General features: G+C 39.2%; 2 long non-coding RNA genes across 2 annotated transcripts; both read left to right on the top strand.

Moving 5' to 3' along the window:
• Nucleotides 1-4866: 4866 nt before the first annotated feature.
• LOC123690501 lies at nucleotides 4867-6060 on the top strand. The gene is made up of 2 exons (XR_006751122.1): nucleotides 4867-5166; nucleotides 5730-6060. It is a non-coding gene; the product is annotated as an uncharacterized LOC123690501 (long non-coding RNA).
• A 9003-nt stretch (nucleotides 6061-15063) lies between these two features.
• Nucleotides 15064-16257, top strand: LOC123690498. Its single transcript, XR_006751119.1, has 2 exons — nucleotides 15064-15363; nucleotides 15927-16257. It is a non-coding gene; the product is annotated as an uncharacterized LOC123690498 (long non-coding RNA).
• The last annotated feature ends 1763 nt before the right edge of the window (nucleotides 16258-18020 follow it).

Raw genomic sequence — 18020 nt, 5'->3', positions numbered from 1 at the left:
CACGTGTTTTATTATTCGTTTTCGTATCGATTCGCAATAAGAACATTTTTTGGTCTTCGAACCGGATGGACATTAAAAGATGGATTTCTCGAAATACGTAGTGAAATATCTATTCATTTGTTTAGTGTCAAGTGATAGTGCACGTGTTGAATATAGTTAACATTAAATTCGTTTGTAATTAGTTGTGTATTGAATTGTTTCGTTTTAGTGGTTCCTTAATATAGTGTTCGTTTCGTTAAAATTTTATATTAAGTGATCAACATATTACGTATCTAATTGCAAGTTAACTATTTAATTAATCGAGCGTGCCTACCGTCTAACTGTCGAAATAAACGTCGAATTTAGAGTTAATAAGTTTGAGAATATTGTTTTGTAATTGTGTAAAATAGAACATGATAATTGTGTTGTGGATACGAGTGGGGTGAGATATTTAATTAAATTATATTTAAGTAAATACGACGTGTGTTGTGCTTTGAAAATATAATGTGTTAAATATTTTATAGTGTGTATTTGTAGTGCTGTACTGACTCTAAAACAGTACTTGCCTGGTTACGGTCGGGCCCGCGGGTTTTCAAACCATTCGTTGCTCACCGAGTAGCTAAAATAGAAGAAGGAACGAAAGTAAATGAATGGAGATGGGTACCAACTGCTTTAAATGTTGCTGACAACACTACAAGACAGGTACCTCGAAGTTTCAACAGCGAGCATCGATGGTTTGAGGGACCAGAATTCCTTTATTCGTCAGAAGAAAACTGGCCCCAGGAAGAAGTGGCAGAGATTGTTGCTACGGGAGAGGAGCGCGTGGCAGCAATAAATAATAATGTAAAGCCTTGCTTAAAAGAGTCCCTTCCAGAGGCAACAAGATTCTCCTCTTGGATCCGTCTCATTAGAAGTACTGGAAGAGTTCTACAATTTATCGGATTATGTGGCCAAAGAAGACACGCGAAGACAGTATCTCTGGAAGCACATCACATAAAGAAAGCCGAAACATTATGGTGGAAAGCGTCACAAGAAGCATGCTTTGAAGAGGATTTGCGGCGGCTGCGTGGCAATCTTCCTGTCGGGAAAAACAGTCGACTTCGAACTTTAAGCGTTTCAATAGACGAAGAAGGAATCATACGTTTAAAGTCACGAATAGAATCAGCCCCAGACCTGCCAGAGAAACAACGATCTCCTCCGATTTTGGACGGAAATAGCTATTATGTCCGTCTGTATATCGCCTGGATACATTAAGCTAACCACCATATAACGTATATTACAGAATCGCCGAGATCCCAGGAGCCGTAGCACCGCCCCTAAGCTTGGTGACCTAGTCCTGCTGGTGGACGACGCCATTCCTCGTAACTCTTGGCCCAAGGGACGCGTCACCGCCACGTACCCCGGGAAGGATGGAGTCGTCCGCGTGATCGAAGAACGAACAAAAGCTGGACTCGTCAGACGGGCGACTAAGAAGGTCATCGTGCTCGCGTCAGAGGGTGCATGAAATGCACGGGGGGGAATATGTGCACGATAGAAGTATATTTAAGAAGTTGCATATTAAACGTTGTTGCGGGGGTGCGGTGCGTGCGGGGCGCGACAAGTTGCACGACCGGTTTTGTAGTAAATTTTGTTCACTTCTTCTCTTCGGCGCTGGACTTCGTGTCGTCCCCCCGTTCGCTCAGCTACTGCACGACATTGAACATTAACACGTGTTTTATTATTCGTTTTCGTATCGATTCGCAATAAGAACATGCATAGTGGAAAGAAGAAAGTATGGTATGTGGACGTATATTAAATTTTATTGATTTTTTACAAGACAATTATTCTAGATCAGTCTTGTCAGTGTCTTGCATGTTTTCCTAATTTTTGGATTTAACGCCACGCCCACATAGAATGAAAATTTTTGATGAGACCTACTCGGGTAACAATGATCTCGGCTCTTCCATATACAGTGTAAACTCTTTATAACGAAACTCGAGGGACTGAGCATTTTTTTGTCGTTACATGGAGTGAACAAAAAAAAAACATGTTAACAGTTTCAAAGTAGTTTTACGAATGATAATAAGATAGGTACCCAGTATGCTTGGTCGAAGACCATCACTTCCGAGAAAACAATGCGCCATACTGCATGTGTACGAGGCAATTAAGGATAACAAAAGCTAGACCGACCTCGGATGTTTTGGAGCTTCAAAGTCTTTTGTTACCTGATAACATAACATAAACAATAATACCGATAATAAATATTTACTGTCTACAAATATAAACACATTTCTTCGTAATAGTGAATGGCGTATCGCTATAAAGAGTGTTTCAATGTTTGAGTTTTAACGCATACCAACCAACTTCGGCTCACTCCAACGTTATAGGGAGTTTATCGTTATAAAGGATAACGTTATAAAGACTTTACACTAATATTATAAGCGGAAACTGAACAGAGGGCAGTAGGTGGTTTCGATCCCCATCCGCTTACTATAAAAGAAAGGCCTCAGTGTGGCACGCTAGCATTCGCTGCCCGGACGTTGACTAGAGTGGTCGTTGGTTTCGAAGCCGCGTACTGTGAGTTCGTTCCATGTTATTTTTATTCGGTGTGATTTTTTGTTATTGTTTTAAGATTGACGGTTGTGTTTTTAGAATATCTAAAGTCGTGTTGTTTTGTTTGTATAAGTCAGTTTTAAGATAATTTTAGTGTGATATTATAAAATAACTTCTTAGGTTATTTCGAATTGTTTTTATTATATTTAATTTTTACTTCTGGTTGCTAAAAATATATATTTGAGAGCGGAAAATAATAAACAGCACAAATATGTGTCTCCTCCAACTCCTTTTTCTCCCCTTTGGACTAGAGCATTGGGCCATGAGGTTCAGGTGAACAGGCGCTAATTAAATATTGAAGTTGGCGCTTGGTAGTAGAATCCGGGTGACACCTGAGTTGGTGCTTTCCTCAAACTCTTTGAATTTATTTCAATTTTCTGTTAATCAATTTTATCTATTATCTGTTTAACATTTTTTTTTTACATTGCTCGAACGCATTCCAGGTATGGCATCGACGATTCGCAAAGCGATACATTTCGGAAAGCAGTGGAACGCTTCTGCCCGGCGTTCGTCCAGAATAAATCCGTTTGGTTGCCATCGGACATTGCGATGATCCCACCGGAATTATTGCAGGATTCGGTGTCTCTGTGCCGGGCTGTCCAAAATCCGGGCGAATTTATAATAGTTTGCCCAAAAGCCTATTCATCTTCAATTGCCACGGGATACACAATATCCGACTAGTGTGTACTTCGCTACATTGTCCTGGATACATTGTCTCGGTGAAACGTTTGATGTAAGTTGAATGTTTATTCTAGTAAACTCAAAATATTCATCTAGGTAAACATGTACTACACTTATGAACGTCAAAAAAAAAACAAATTAAATTTGCATTTACAACCAGTTCGCAAGTCGAGGGCGTAGAGCGGGTAAGAAGAACTGGCAAGAAACTTTCCGCCACTCTTTTAAATCGCCAAGTTTTTTAATGCAAATTGTTCGCCACATTTATAAAAGGCTTTATTAATTAATTTAATTTTAACAAGGGCTTTGAATTTATTTACTGACAGTTCTCTAATTTCGGTTGGGAGTTTGTTGTAAAAACGAATACAAGTAAACACACATTTGCACACACACACACACGCGCACACAGTAAACCCTAATTAAATTTACTTTCAATAAACGTCACTGAGACGAATAAAAAAGCACTTGACGATATGAACAATCAACAATTGACAAACAAGATAGCGGACGTATATATTAGTATATTATAATCTGTGTAATTTCAAAAGAATAACAATTACCGTGCGGAAAATGTTCTAAATGAAAGTGTCGGTTTAATTAGGTGTTTAAATTTAGATACTTTTTCAAACTCGGATGAAGATGCAGAGAGTCACATATCTCTACTCGTCGCCAATGGATCAAGCTGCTCGGAAAGTGACTGGTCGTTGACGATTCCAATCGCTCTAAATTACCATGAAACTGAACGTCGCTCGATGTGTTATCGCTCAGTGCCCCGATGCTGACTAAGCCTTTAAGGAGAGTGTCTTCGGAGACAGGAGGAGCGACAGAGACCGTCTTTTAAGCATAAACTTCTTTGGACTCGAGACACAAGACCCGACAGAGCTATAAACAGTTTCGTCTACTGCGGAAGACTTGTTGAATTTTCTAAGCTCCCAACGTCTCCTATATTAGAAAATAATAGCCGAATGTAATGAATAATTGATTAAAACCAAATGTATAGATAGAAAACATTTATTGTAGTAGTGTAAAACATAAAGACTATTAACTAACATACATAGAGAAAATTTTACCAGAAGCGTCCAAATATGGTTTATGCAAAGTTATACCACCTGATGGATTCACACCACCCTGTAATCTTGATGGGACTATGAACTTTAATGTAACCAACCACTACGTGCAACGGATGTTCAAACGATATGGGCCAGCTGCCAAAAAGTTGAGCACTTTCAAAGCCGTCTTGGCGTCGCAAAAAGTGACATTTAGGCGACCGCCACTACTAAGCGGCTTGGAAGTGGACTTACCATATTTATTCAAGCTAGTACAGCAAATGGGTGGCCTAAAGAAGCTAACAAAAATAGTACAATGGAACAAAGTTGCCGAGCAATTAAAGTGTTGTAATAATTTAAAAAATCCCGGTCAAAAAATTAAACAAATTTATGAAAAATATCTACTAACATATGAAGTGATGACAACGTTGGAGAATGAAAATTTGATAGAACAAGTGGAACGTGCGAAAGAAGTCAATCAAGGATGTTTAACCGTGCACGAAGTCCTTTGCAGGCATAAAAGCAAATGCTGGAGCCAGGTGATTCGACAGATAATTATTCGTCTGATGAAATCCCGACAAAAGATCGTTTAGTATTAAATGCCCTTGCTGAGACTGAAGACTGCATTGTTCCCGGTCGATCAATGAATCTTCACGCTTTTCAAAAAGTGGCAGAAGTCGCTTCCAATGCATTTTTGTCTTCCACAACTCGGAAAACAAATTCCATGGAAAAAGTATATTGGGACCTTGTCTTGTCGAGGACAAAGCATGTCTGTGTAAACGCAGCTTCCATAGACACGGGTGCCGCAGATTATGGGTTCCCAAATAATGATTCCACCGACCATTATAGTAGACATCCTTGGAACTTGAAGGTGAGAGATCATTTTGAAACTCAATATTCTTAATAAGTTTATCTAATTTTAACATTAAAAGAAAATTATATAAAATGTAAGTAATAACTGCAATTTTGAGTTGTTTTCATATTTTACTAACACCGTAGGTATTGGACAGTATTAAAAATTATATGGAAAGTAAAATATTATTGAGTTAAATTGTGTTATTGATAATAGCTGAGTTTAATCATCCGACGTTTGTCGTTCGTTTTTGCCGCGCACCACCACTATGTGGAACCAGCTAGACACTGAAGTATTTCCAAAGCAATTCCTTCTTCTTCTTCTTGGGGTTCTTCAAGAAAAGAGTGTACCAAAAGCCAGCACGAAGCGCGAACCCTCTGGAATTAATAGTGGCAATCGACGACGGTATTACTTAACATCAACAGGACCCGTTAGACCCCTGCTCTATAAAAAAATGCTGACTGGCATAGTACGTTATAGGGGCTTTGCCTTGGTTTGATCAATATTTATTTTACATTTTCTATAGCCACTACTTATGTTAAATGCATTTAAATTCTTATTAATCGTATTCATTATTTCAGTGTATCGGTAGGGAGATACAGAACATGTTAAGTTTCCTGGGTCCCGTGGTTGGAATGACTGCGCCCACATTACATCTGGGAATGCTGTTCTCGACGAGTTGCTGGCACAGAGACCCTCATGGCCTCCCATGGATTGGGTATATGCATTGTGCACGATAGAAGTATATTTAAGAAGTTGCATATTAAACGTTGTTGCGGGGGTGCGGTGCGTGCGGGGCGCGACAAGTTGCACGACCGGTTTTGTAGTAAATTTTGTTCACTTCTTCTCTTCGGCGCTGGACTTCGTGTCGTCCCCCCGTTCGCTCAGCTACTGCACGACATTGAACATTAACACGTGTTTTATTATTCGTTTTCGTATCGATTCGCAATAAGAACATTTTTTGTCTTCGAACCGGATGGACATTAAAAGATGGATTTCTCGAAATACGTAGTGAAATATCTATTCATTTGTTTAGTGTCAAGTGATAGTGCACGTGTTGAATATAGTTAACATTAAATTCGTTTGTAATTAGTTGTGTATTGAATTGTTTCGTTTTAGTGGTTCCTTAATATAGTGTTCGTTTCGTTAAAATTTTATATTAAGTGATCAACATATTACGTATCTAATTGCAAGTTAACTATTTAATTAATCGAGCGTGCCTACCGTCTAACTGTCGAAATAAACGTCGAATTTAGAGTTAATAAGTTTGAGAATATTGTTTTGTAATTGTGTAAAATAGAACATGATAATTGTGTTGTGGATACGAGTGGGGTGAGATATTTAATTAAATTATATTTAAGTAAATACGACGTGTGTTGTGCTTTGAAAATATAATGTGTTAAATATTTTATAGTGTGTATTTGTAGTGCTGTACTGACTCTAAAACAGTACTTGCCTGGTTACGGTCGGGCCCGCGGGTTTTCAAACCATTCGTTGCTCACCGAGTAGCTAAAATAGAAGAAGGAACGAAAGTAAATGAATGGAGATGGGTACCAACTGCTTTAAATGTTGCTGACAACACTACAAGACAGGTACCTCGAAGTTTCAACAGCGAGCATCGATGGTTTGAGGGACCAGAATTCCTTTATTCGTCAGAAGAAAACTGGCCCCAGGAAGAAGTGGCAGAGATTGTTGCTACGGGAGAGGAGCGCGTGGCAGCAATAAATAATAATGTAAAGCCTTGCTTAAAAGAGTCCCTTCCAGAGGCAACAAGATTCTCCTCTTGGATCCGTCTCATTAGAAGTACTGGAAGAGTTCTACAATTTATCGGATTATGTGGCCAAAGAAGACACGCGAAGACAGTATCTCTGGAAGCACATCACATAAAGAAAGCCGAAACATTATGGTGGAAAGCGTCACAAGAAGCATGCTTTGAAGAGGATTTGCGGCGGCTGCGTGGCAATCTTCCTGTCGGGAAAAACAGTCGACTTCGAACTTTAAGCGTTTCAATAGACGAAGAAGGAATCATACGTTTAAAGTCACGAATAGAATCAGCCCCAGACCTGCCAGAGAAACAACGATCTCCTCCGATTTTGGACGGAAATAGCTATTATGTCCGTCTGTATATCGCCTGGATACATTAAGCTAACCACCATATAACGTATATTACAGAATCGCCGAGATCCCAGGAGCCGTAGCACCGCCCCTAAGCTTGGTGACCTAGTCCTGCTGGTGGACGACGCCATTCCTCGTAACTCTTGGCCCAAGGGACGCGTCACCGCCACGTACCCCGGGAAGGATGGAGTCGTCCGCGTGATAGAAGAACGAACAAAAGCTGGACTCGTCAGACGGGCGACTAAGAAGGTCATCGTGCTCGCGTCAGAGGGTGCATGAAATGCACGGGGGGGAATATGTGCACGATAGAAGTATATTTAAGAAGTTGCATATTAAACGTTGTTGCGGGGGTGCGGTGCGTGCGGGGCGCGACAAGTTGCACGACCGGTTTTGTAGTAAATTTTGTTCACTTATTCTCTTCGGCGCTGGACTTCGTGTCGTCCCCCCGTTCGCTCAGCTACTGCACGACATTGAACATTAACACGTGTTTTATTATTCGTTTTCGTATCGATTCGCAATAAGAACATGCATAGTGGAAAGAAGAAAGTATGGTATGTGGACGTATATTAAATTTTATTGATTTTTTACAAGACAATTCTTCTAGATCAGTCTTGTCAGTGTCTTGCATGTTTTCCTAATTTTTGGATTTAACGCCACGCCCACATAGAATGAAAATTTTTGATGAGACCTACTCGGGTAACAATGATCTCGGCTCTTCCATATACAGTGTAAACTCTTTATAACGAAACTCGAGGGACTGAGCATTTTTTTGTCGTTACATGGAGTGAACAAAAAAAAACATGTTAACAGTTTCAAAGTAGTTTTACGAATGATAATAAGATAGGTACCCAGTATGCTTGGTCGAAGACCATCACTTCCGAGAAAACAATGCGCCATACTGCATGTGTACGAGGCAATTAAGGATAACAAAAGCTAGACCGACCTCGGATGTTTTGGAGCTTCAAAGTCTTTTGTTACCTGATAACATAACATAAACAATAATACCGATAATAAATATTTACTGTCTACAAATATAAACACATTTCTTCGTAATAGTGAATGGCGTATCGCTATAAAGAGTGTTTCAATGTTTGAGTTTTAACGCATACCAACCAACTTCGGCTCACTCCAACGTTATATGGAGTTTATCGTTATAAAGGATAACGTTATAAAGAGTTTACACTAATATTATAAGCGGAAACTGAACAGAGGGCAGTAGGTGGTTTCGATCCCCACCCGCTTACTATAAAAGAAAGGCCTCAGTGTGGCACGCTAGCATTCGCTGCCCGGACGTTGACTAGAGTGGTCGTTGGTTTCGAAGCCGCGTACTGTGAGTTCGTTCCATGTTATTTTTATTCGGTGTGATTTTTTGTTATTGTTTTAAGATTGACGGTTGTGTTTTTAGAATATCTAAAGTCGTGTTGTTTTGTTTGTATAAGTCAGTTTTAAGATAATTTTAGTGTGATATTATAAAATAACTTCTTAGGTTATTTCGAATTGTTTTTATTATATTTAATTTTTACTTCTGGTTGCTAAAAATATATATTTGAGAGCGGAAAATAATAAACAGCACAAATATGTGTCTCCTCCAACTCCTTTTTCTCCCCTTTGGACTAGAGCATTGGGCCATGAGGTTCAGGTGAACAGGCGCTAATTAAATATTGAAGTTGGCGCTTGGTAGTAGAATCCGGGTGACACCTGAGTTGGTGCTTTCCTCAAACTCTTTGAATTTATTTCAATTTTCTGTTAATCAATTTTATCTATTATCTGTTTAACATTTTTTTTTCATTGCTCGAACGCATTCCAGGTATGGCATCGACGATTCGCAAAGCGATACATTTCGGAAAGCAGTGGAACGCTTGTGCCCGGCGTTCGTCCAGAATAATTCCGTTTGGTTGCCATCGGACATTGCGATGATCCCACCGGAATTATTGCAGGATTCGGTGTCTCTGTGCCGGGCTGTCCAAAATCCGGGCGAATTTATAATAGTTTGCCCAAAAGCCTATTCATCTTCAATTGCCACGGGATACACAATATCCGACTAGTGTGTACTTCGCTACATTGTCCTGGATGCATTGTCTCGGTGAAACGTTTGATGTAAGTTGAATGTTTATTCTAGTAAACTCAAAATATTCATCTAGGTAAACATGTACTACACTTATGAACGTCAAAAAAAAAACAAATTAAATTTGCATTTACAACCAGTTCGCAAGTCGAGGGCGTAGAGCGGGTAAGAAGAACTGGCAAGAAACTTTCCGCCACTCTTTTAAATCGCCAAGTTTTTAATGCAAATTGTTCGCCACATTTATAAAAGGCTTTATTAATTAATTTAATTTTAACAAGGGCTTTGAATTTATTTACTGACAGTTCTCTAATTTCGGTTGGGAGTTTGTTGTAAAAACGAATACAAGTAAACACACATTTGCACACACACACACACGCGCACACAGTAAACCCTAATTAAATTTACTTTCAATAAACGTCACTGAGACGAATAAAAAAGCACTTGACGATATGAACAATCAACAATTGACAAACAAGATAGCGGACGTATATATTAGTATATTATAATCTGTGTAATTTCAAAAGAATAACAATTACCGTGCGGAAAATGTTCTAAATGAAAGTGTCGGTTTAATTAGGTGTTTAAATTAAGATACTTTTTCAAACTCGGATGAAGATGCAGAGAGTCACATATCTCTACTCGTCGCCAATGGATCAAGCTGCTCGGAAAGTGACTGGTCGTTGACGATTCCAATCGCTCTAAATTACCATGAAACTGAACGTCGCTCGATGTGTTATCGCTCAGTGCCCCGATGCTGACTAAGCCTTTAAGGAGAGTGTCTTCGGAGACAGGAGGAGCGACAGAGACCGTCTTTTAAGCATAAACTTCTTTGGACTCGAGACACAAGACCCGACAGAGCTATAAACAGTTTCGTCTACTGCGGAAGACTTGTTGAATTTTCTAAGCTCCCAACGTCTCCTATATTAGAAAATAATAGCCGAATGTAATGAATAATTGATTAAAACCAAATGTATAGATAGAAAACATTTATTGTAGTAGTGTAAAACATAAAGACTATTAACTAACATACATAGAGAAAATTTTACCAGAAGCGTCCAAATATGGTTTATGCAAAGTTATACCACCTGATGGATTCACACCACCCTGTAATCTTGATGGGACTATGAACTTTAATGTAACCAACCACTACGTGCAACGGATGTTCAAACGATATGGGCCAGCTGCCAAAAAGTTGAGCACTTTCAAAGCCGTCTTGGCGTCGCAAAAAGTGACATTTAGGCGACCGCCACTACTAAGCGGCTTGGAAGTGGACTTACCATATTTATTCAAGCTAGTACAGCAAATGGGTGGCCTAAAGAAGCTAACAAAAATAGTACAATGGAACAAAGTTGCCGAGCAATTAAAGTGTTGTAATAATTTAAAAAATCCCGGTCAAAAAATTAAACAAATTTATGAAAAATATCTACTAACATATGAAGTGATGACAACGTTGGAGAATGAAAATTTGATAGAACAAGTGGAACGTGCGAAAGAAGTCAATCAAGGATGTTTAACCGTGCACGAAGTCCTTTGCAGGCATAAAAGCAAATGCTGGAGCCAGGTGATTCGACAGATAATTATTCGTCTGATGAAATCCCGACAAAAGATCGTTTAGTATTAAATGCCCTTGCTGAGACTGAAGACTGCATTGTTCCCGGTCGATCAATGAATCTTCACGCTTTTCAAAAAGTGGCAGAAGTCGCTTCCAATGCATTTTTGTCTTCCACAACTCGGAAAACAAATTCCATGGAAAAAGTATATTGGGACCTTGTCTTGTCGAGGACAAAGCATGTCTGTGTAAACGCAGCTTCCATAGACACGGGTGCCGCAGATTATGGGTTCCCAAATAATGATTCCACCGACCATTATAGTAGACATCCTTGGAACTTGAAGGTGAGAGATCATTTTGAAACTCAATATTCTTAATAAGTTTATCTAATTTTAACATTAAAAGAAAATTATATAAAATGTAAGTAATAACTGCAATTTTGAGTTGTTTTCATATTTTACTAACACCGTAGGTATTGGACAGTATTAAAAATTATATGGAAAGTAAAATATTATTGAGTTAAATTGTGTTATTGATAATAGCTGAGTTTAATCATCCGACGTTTGTCGTTCGTTTTTGCCGCGCACCACCACTATGTGGAACCAGCTAGACACTGAAGTATTTCCAAAGCAATTCCTTCTTCTTCTTCTTGGGGTTCTTCAAGAAAAGAGTGTACCAAAAGCCAGCACGAAGCGCGAACCCTCTGGAATTAATAGTGGCAATCGACGACGGTATTACTTAACATCAACAGGACCCGTTAGACCCCTGCTCTATAAAAAAATGCTGACTGGCATAGTACGTTATAGGGGCTTTGCCTTGGTTTGATCAATATTTATTTTATATTTTCTATAGCCACTACTTATGTTAAATGCATTTAAATTCTTATTAATCGTATTCTTTATTTCAGTGTATCGGTAGGGAGATACAGAACATGTTAAGTTTCCTGGGTCCCGTGGTTGGAATGACTGCGCGCCCACATTACATCTGGGAATGCTGTTCTCGACGAGTTGCTGGTACAGAGACCCTCATGGCCTCCCATGGATTGGGTATATGCATAGTGGAAAGAAGAAAGTATGGTATGTGGACGTATATTGAATTTAATTGATTTTTTACAAGACAATTCTTCCAGATCAGTCTTGTCAGTGTCTTGCATGTTTTCTTAATTTTTGGATTTAACGCCACGCCCACATAGAATGAAAATTTTTGATGAGACCTACTCGGGTAACAATGATCTCGGCTCTTCCATATACAGTGTAAACTCTTTATAACGAAACTCGAGGGACTGAGCATTTTTTTGTCGTTACATGGAGTGAACAAAAAAAAAACATGTTAACAGTTTCAAAGTAGTTTTACGAATGATAATAAGATAGGTACCCAGTATGCTTGGTCGAAGACCATCACTTCCGAGAAAACAATGCGCCATACTGCATGTGTACGAGGCAATTAAGGATAACAAAAGCTAGACCGACCTCGGATGTTTTGGAGCTTCAAAGTCTTTTGTTACCTGATAACATAACATAAACAATAATACCGATAATAAATATTTACTGTCTACAAATATAAACACATTTCTTCGTAATAGTGAATGGCGTATCGCTATAAAGAGTGTTTCAATGTTTGAGTTTTAACGCATACCAACCAACTTCGGCTCACTCCAACGTTATAGGGAGTTTATCGTTATAAAGGATAACGTTATAAAGAGTTTACACTAATATTATAAGCGGAAACTGAACAGAGGGCAGTAGGTGGTTTCGATCCCCACCCGCTTACTATAAAAGAAAGGCCTCAGTGTGGCACGCTAGCATTCGCTGCCCGGACGTTGACTAGAGTGGTCGTTGGTTTCGAAGCCGCGTACTGTGAGTTCGTTCCATGTTATTTTTATTCGGTGTGATTTTTTGTTATTGTTTTAAGATTGACGGTTGTGTTTTTAGAATATCTAAAGTCGTGTTGTTTTGTTTGTATAAGTCAGTTTTAAGATAATTTTAGTGTGATATTATAAAATAACTTCTTAGGTTATTTCGAATTGTTTTTATTATATTTAATTTTTACTTCTGGTTGCTAAAAATATATATTTGAGAGCGGAAAATAATAAACAGCACAAATATGTGTCTCCTCCAACTCCTTTTTCTCCCCTTTGGACTAGAGCATTGGGCCATGAGGTTCAGGTGAACAGGCGCTAATTAAATATTGAAGTTGGCGCTTGGTAGTAGAATCCGGGTGACACCTGAGTTGGTGCTTTCCTCAAACTCTTTGAATTTATTTCAATTTTCTGTTAATCAATTTTATCTATTATCTGTTTAACATTTTTTTTTTACATTGCTCGAACGCATTCCAGGTATGGCATCGACGATTCGCAAAGCGATACATTTCGGAAAGCAGTGGAACGCTTGTGCCCGGCGTTCGTCCAGAATAATTCCGTTTGGTTGCCATCGGACATTGCGATGATCCCACCGGAATTATTGCAGGATTCGGTGTCTCTGTGCCGGGCTGTCCAAAATCCGGGCGAATTTATAATAGTTTGCCCAAAAGCCTATTCATCTTCAATTGCCACGGGATACACAATATCCGACTAGTGTGTACTTCGCTACATTGTCCTGGATACATTGTCTCGGTGAAACGTTTGATGTAAGTTGAATGTTTATTCTAGTAAACTCAAAATATTCATCTAGGTAAACATGTACTACACTTATGAACGTCAAAAAAAAAACAAATTAAATTTGCATTTACAACCAGTTCGCAAGTCGAGGGCGTAGAGCGGGTAAGAAGAACTGGCAAGAAACTTTCCGCCACTCTTTTAAATCGCCAAGTTTTTAATGCAAATTGTTCGCCACATTTATAAAAGGCTTTATTAATTAATTTAATTTTAACAAGGGCTTTGAATTTATTTACTGACAGTTCTCTAATTTCGGTTGGGAGTTTGTTGTAAAAACGAATACAAGTAAACACACATTTGCACACACACACACACGCGCACACAGTAAACCCTAATTAAATTTACTTTCAATAAACGTCACTGAGACGAATAAAAAAGCACTTGACGATATGAACAATCAACAATTGACAAACAAGATAGCGGACGTATATATTAGTATATTATAATCTGTGTAATTTCAAAAGAATAACAATTACCGTGCGGAAAATGTTCTAAATGAAAGTGTCGGTTTAATTAGGTGTTTAAATTTAGATACTTTTTCAAACTCGGATGAAGATGCAGAGAGTCACATATCTCTACTCGTCGCCAATGGATCAAGCTGCTCGGAAAGTGACTGGTCGTTGACGATTCCAATCGCTCTAAATTACCATGAAACTGAACGTCGCTCGATGTGTTATCGCTCAGTGCCCCGATGCTGACTAAGCCTTTAAGGAGAGTGTCTTCGGAGACAGGAGGAGCGACAGAGACCGTCTTTTAAGCATAAACTTCTTTGGACTCGAGACACAAGACCCGACAGAGCTATAAACAGTTTCGTCTACTGCGGAAGACTTGTTGAATTTTCTAAGCTCCCAACGTCTCCTATATTAGAAAATAATAGCCGAATGTAATGAATAATTGATTAAAACCAAATGTATAGATAGAAAACATTTATTGTAGTAGTGTAAAACATAAAGACTATTAACTAACATACATAGAGAAAATTTTTCCAGAAGCGTCCAAATATGGTTTATGCAAAGTTATACCACCTGATGGATTCACACCACCCTGTAATCTTGATGGGACTATGAACTTTAATGTAACCAACCACTACGTGCAACGGATGTTCAAACGATATGGGCCAGCTGCCAAAAAGTTGAGCACTTTCAAAGCCGTCTTGGCGTCGCAAAAAGTGACATTTAGGCGACCGCCACTACTAAGCGGCTTGGAAGTGGACTTACCATATTTATTCAAGCTAGTACAGCAAATGGGTGGCCTAAAGAAGCTAACAAAAATAGTACAATGGAACAAAGTTGCCGAGCAATTAAAGTGTTGTAATAATTTAAAAAATCCCGGTCAAAAAATTAAACAAATTTATGAAAAATATCTACTAACATATGAAGTGATGACAACGTTGGAGAATGAAAATTTGATAGAACAAGTGGAACGTGCGAAAGAAGTCAATCAAGGATGTTTAACCGTGCACGAAGTCCTTTGCAGGCATAAAAGCAAATGCTGGAGCCAGGTGATTCGACAGATAATTATTCGTCTGATGAAATCCCGACAAAAGATCGTTTAGTATTAAATGCCCTTGCTGAGACTGAAGACTGCATTGTTCCCGGTCGATCAATGAATCTTCACGCTTTTCAAAAAGTGGCAGAAGTCGCTTCCAATGCATTTTTGTCTTCCACAACTCGGAAAACAAATTCCATGGAAAAAGTATATTGGGACCTTGTCTTGTCGAGGACAAAGCATGTCTGTGTAAACGCAGCTTCCATAGACACGGGTGCCGCAGATTATGGGTTCCCAAATAATGATTCCACCGACCATTATAGTAGACATCCTTGGAACTTGAAGGTGAGAGATCATTTTGAAACTCAATATTCTTAATAAGTTTATCTAATTTTAACATTAAAAGAAAATTATATAAAATGTAAGTAATAACTGCAATTTTGAGTTGTTTTCATATTTTACTAACACCGTAGGTATTGGACAGTATTAAAAATTATATGGAAAGTAAAATATTATTGAGTTAAATTGTGTTATTGATAATAGCTGAGTTTAATCATCCGACGTTTGTCGTTCGTTTTTGCCGCGCACCACCACTATGTGGAACCAGCTAGACACTGAAGTATTTCCAAAGCAATTCCTTCTTCTTCTTCTTGGGGTTCTTCAAGAAAAGAGTGTACCAAAAGCCAGCACGAAGCGCGAACCCTCTGGAATTAATAGTGGCAATCGACGACGGTATTACTTAACATCAACAGGACCCGTTAGACCCCTGCTCTATAAAAAAATGCTGACTGGCATAGTACGTTATAGGGGCTTTGCCTTGGTTTGATCAATATTTATTTTACATTTTCTATAGCCACTACTTATGTTAAATGCATTTAAATTCTTATTAATCGTATTCATTATTTCAGTGTATCGGTAGGGAGATACAGAACATGTTAAGTTTCCTGGGTCCCGTGGTTGGAATGACTGCGCCCACATTACATCTGGGAATGCTGTTCTCGACGAGTTGCTGGCACAGAGACCCTCATGGCCTCCCATGGATTGGGTATATGCATTGTGCACGATAGAAGTATATTTAAGAAGTTGCATATTAAACGTTGTTGCGGGGGTGCGGTGCGTGCGGGGCGCGACAAGTTGCACGACCGGTTTTGTAGTAAATTTTGTTCACTTCTTCTCTTCGGCGCTGGACTTCGTGTCGTCCCCCCGTTCGCTCAGCTACTGCACGACATTGAACATTAACACGTGTTTTATTATTCGTTTTCGTATCGATTCGCAATAAGAACATTTTTTGGTCTTCGAACCGGATGGACATTAAAAGATGGATTTCTCGAAATACGTAGTGAAATATCTATTCATTTGTTTAGTGTCAAGTGATAGTGCACGTGTTGAATATAGTTAACATTAAATTCGTTGGTAATTAGTTGTGTATTGAATTGTTTCGTTTTAGTGGTTCCTTAATATAGTGTTCGTTTCGTTAAAATTTTATATTAAGTGATCAACATATTACGTATCTAATTGCAAGTTAACTATTTAATTAATCGAGCGTGCCTACCGTCTAACTGTCGAAATAAACGTCGAATTTAGAGTTAATAAGTTTGAGAATATTGTTTTGTAATTGTGTAAAATAGAACATGATAATTGTGTTGTGGATACGAGTGGGGTGAGATATTTAATTAAATTATATTTAAGTAAATACGACGTGTGTTGTGCTTTGAAAATATAATGTGTTAAATATTTTATAGTGTGTATTTGTAGTGCTGTACTGACTCTAAAACAGTACTTGCCTGGTTACGGTCGGGCCCGCGGGTTTTCAAACCATTCGTTGCTCACCGAGTAGCTAAAATAGAAGAAGGAACGAAAGTAAATGAATGGAGATGGGTACCAACTGCTTTAAATGTTGCTGACAACACTACAAGACAGGTACCTCGAAGTTTCAACAGCGAGCATCGATGGTTTGAGGGACCAGAATTCCTTTATTCGTCAGAAGAAAACTGGCCCCAGGAAGAAGTGGCAGAGATTGTTGCTACGGGAGAGGAGCGCGTGGCAGCAATAAATAATAATGTAAAGCCTTGCTTAAAAGAGTCCCTTCCAGAGGCAACAAGATTCTCCTCTTGGATCCGTCTCATTAGAAGTACTGGAAGAGTTCTACAATTTATCGGATTATGTGGCCAAAGAAGACACGCGAAGACAGTATCTCTGGAAGCACATCACATAAAGAAAGCCGAAACATTATGGTGGAAAGCGTCACAAGAAGCATGCTTTGAAGAGGATTTGCGGCGGCTGCGTGGCAATCTTCCTGTCGGGAAAAACAGTCGACTTCGAACTTTAAGCGTTTCAATAGACGAAGAAGGAATCATACGTTTAAAGTCACGAATAGAATCAGCCCCAGACCTGCCAGAGAAACAACGATCTCCTCCGATTTTGGACGGAAATAGCTATTATGTCCGTCTGTATATCGCCTGGATACATTAAGCTAACCACCATATAACGTATATTACAGAATCGCCGAGATCCCAGGAGCCGTAGCACCGCCCCTAAGCTTGGTGACCTAGTCCTGCTGGTGGACGACGCCATTCCTCGTAACTCTTGGCCCAAGGGACGCGTCACCGCCACGTACCCCGGGAAGGATGGAGTCGTCCGCGTGATAGAAGAACGAACAAAAGCTGGACTCGTCAGACGGGCGACTAAGAAGGTCATCGTGCTCGCGTCAGAGGGTGCATGAAATGCACGGGGGGGAATATGTGCACGATAGAAGTATATTTAAGAAGTTGCATATTAAACGTTGTTGCGGGGGTGCGGTGCGTGCGGGGCGCGACAAGTTGCACGACCGGTTTTGTAGTAAATTTTGTTCACTTCTTCTCTTCGGCGCTGGACTTCGTGTCGTCCCCCCGTTCGCTCAGCTACTGCACGACATTGAACATTAACACGTGTTTTATTATTCGTTTTCGTATCGATTCGCAATAAGAACATGCATAGTGGAAAGAAGAAAGTATGGTATGTGG

The sequence above is a fragment of the Pieris rapae genome, chromosome W (assembly GCF_905147795.1).
Source record: "Pieris rapae chromosome W, ilPieRapa1.1, whole genome shotgun sequence".
Lineage (NCBI taxonomy): Eukaryota > Metazoa > Arthropoda > Insecta > Lepidoptera > Pieridae > Pieris > Pieris rapae.
The sequence above is the reverse complement of the archived record's forward strand: the minus strand, read 5'-3'. Positions and strand labels throughout refer to the sequence as shown.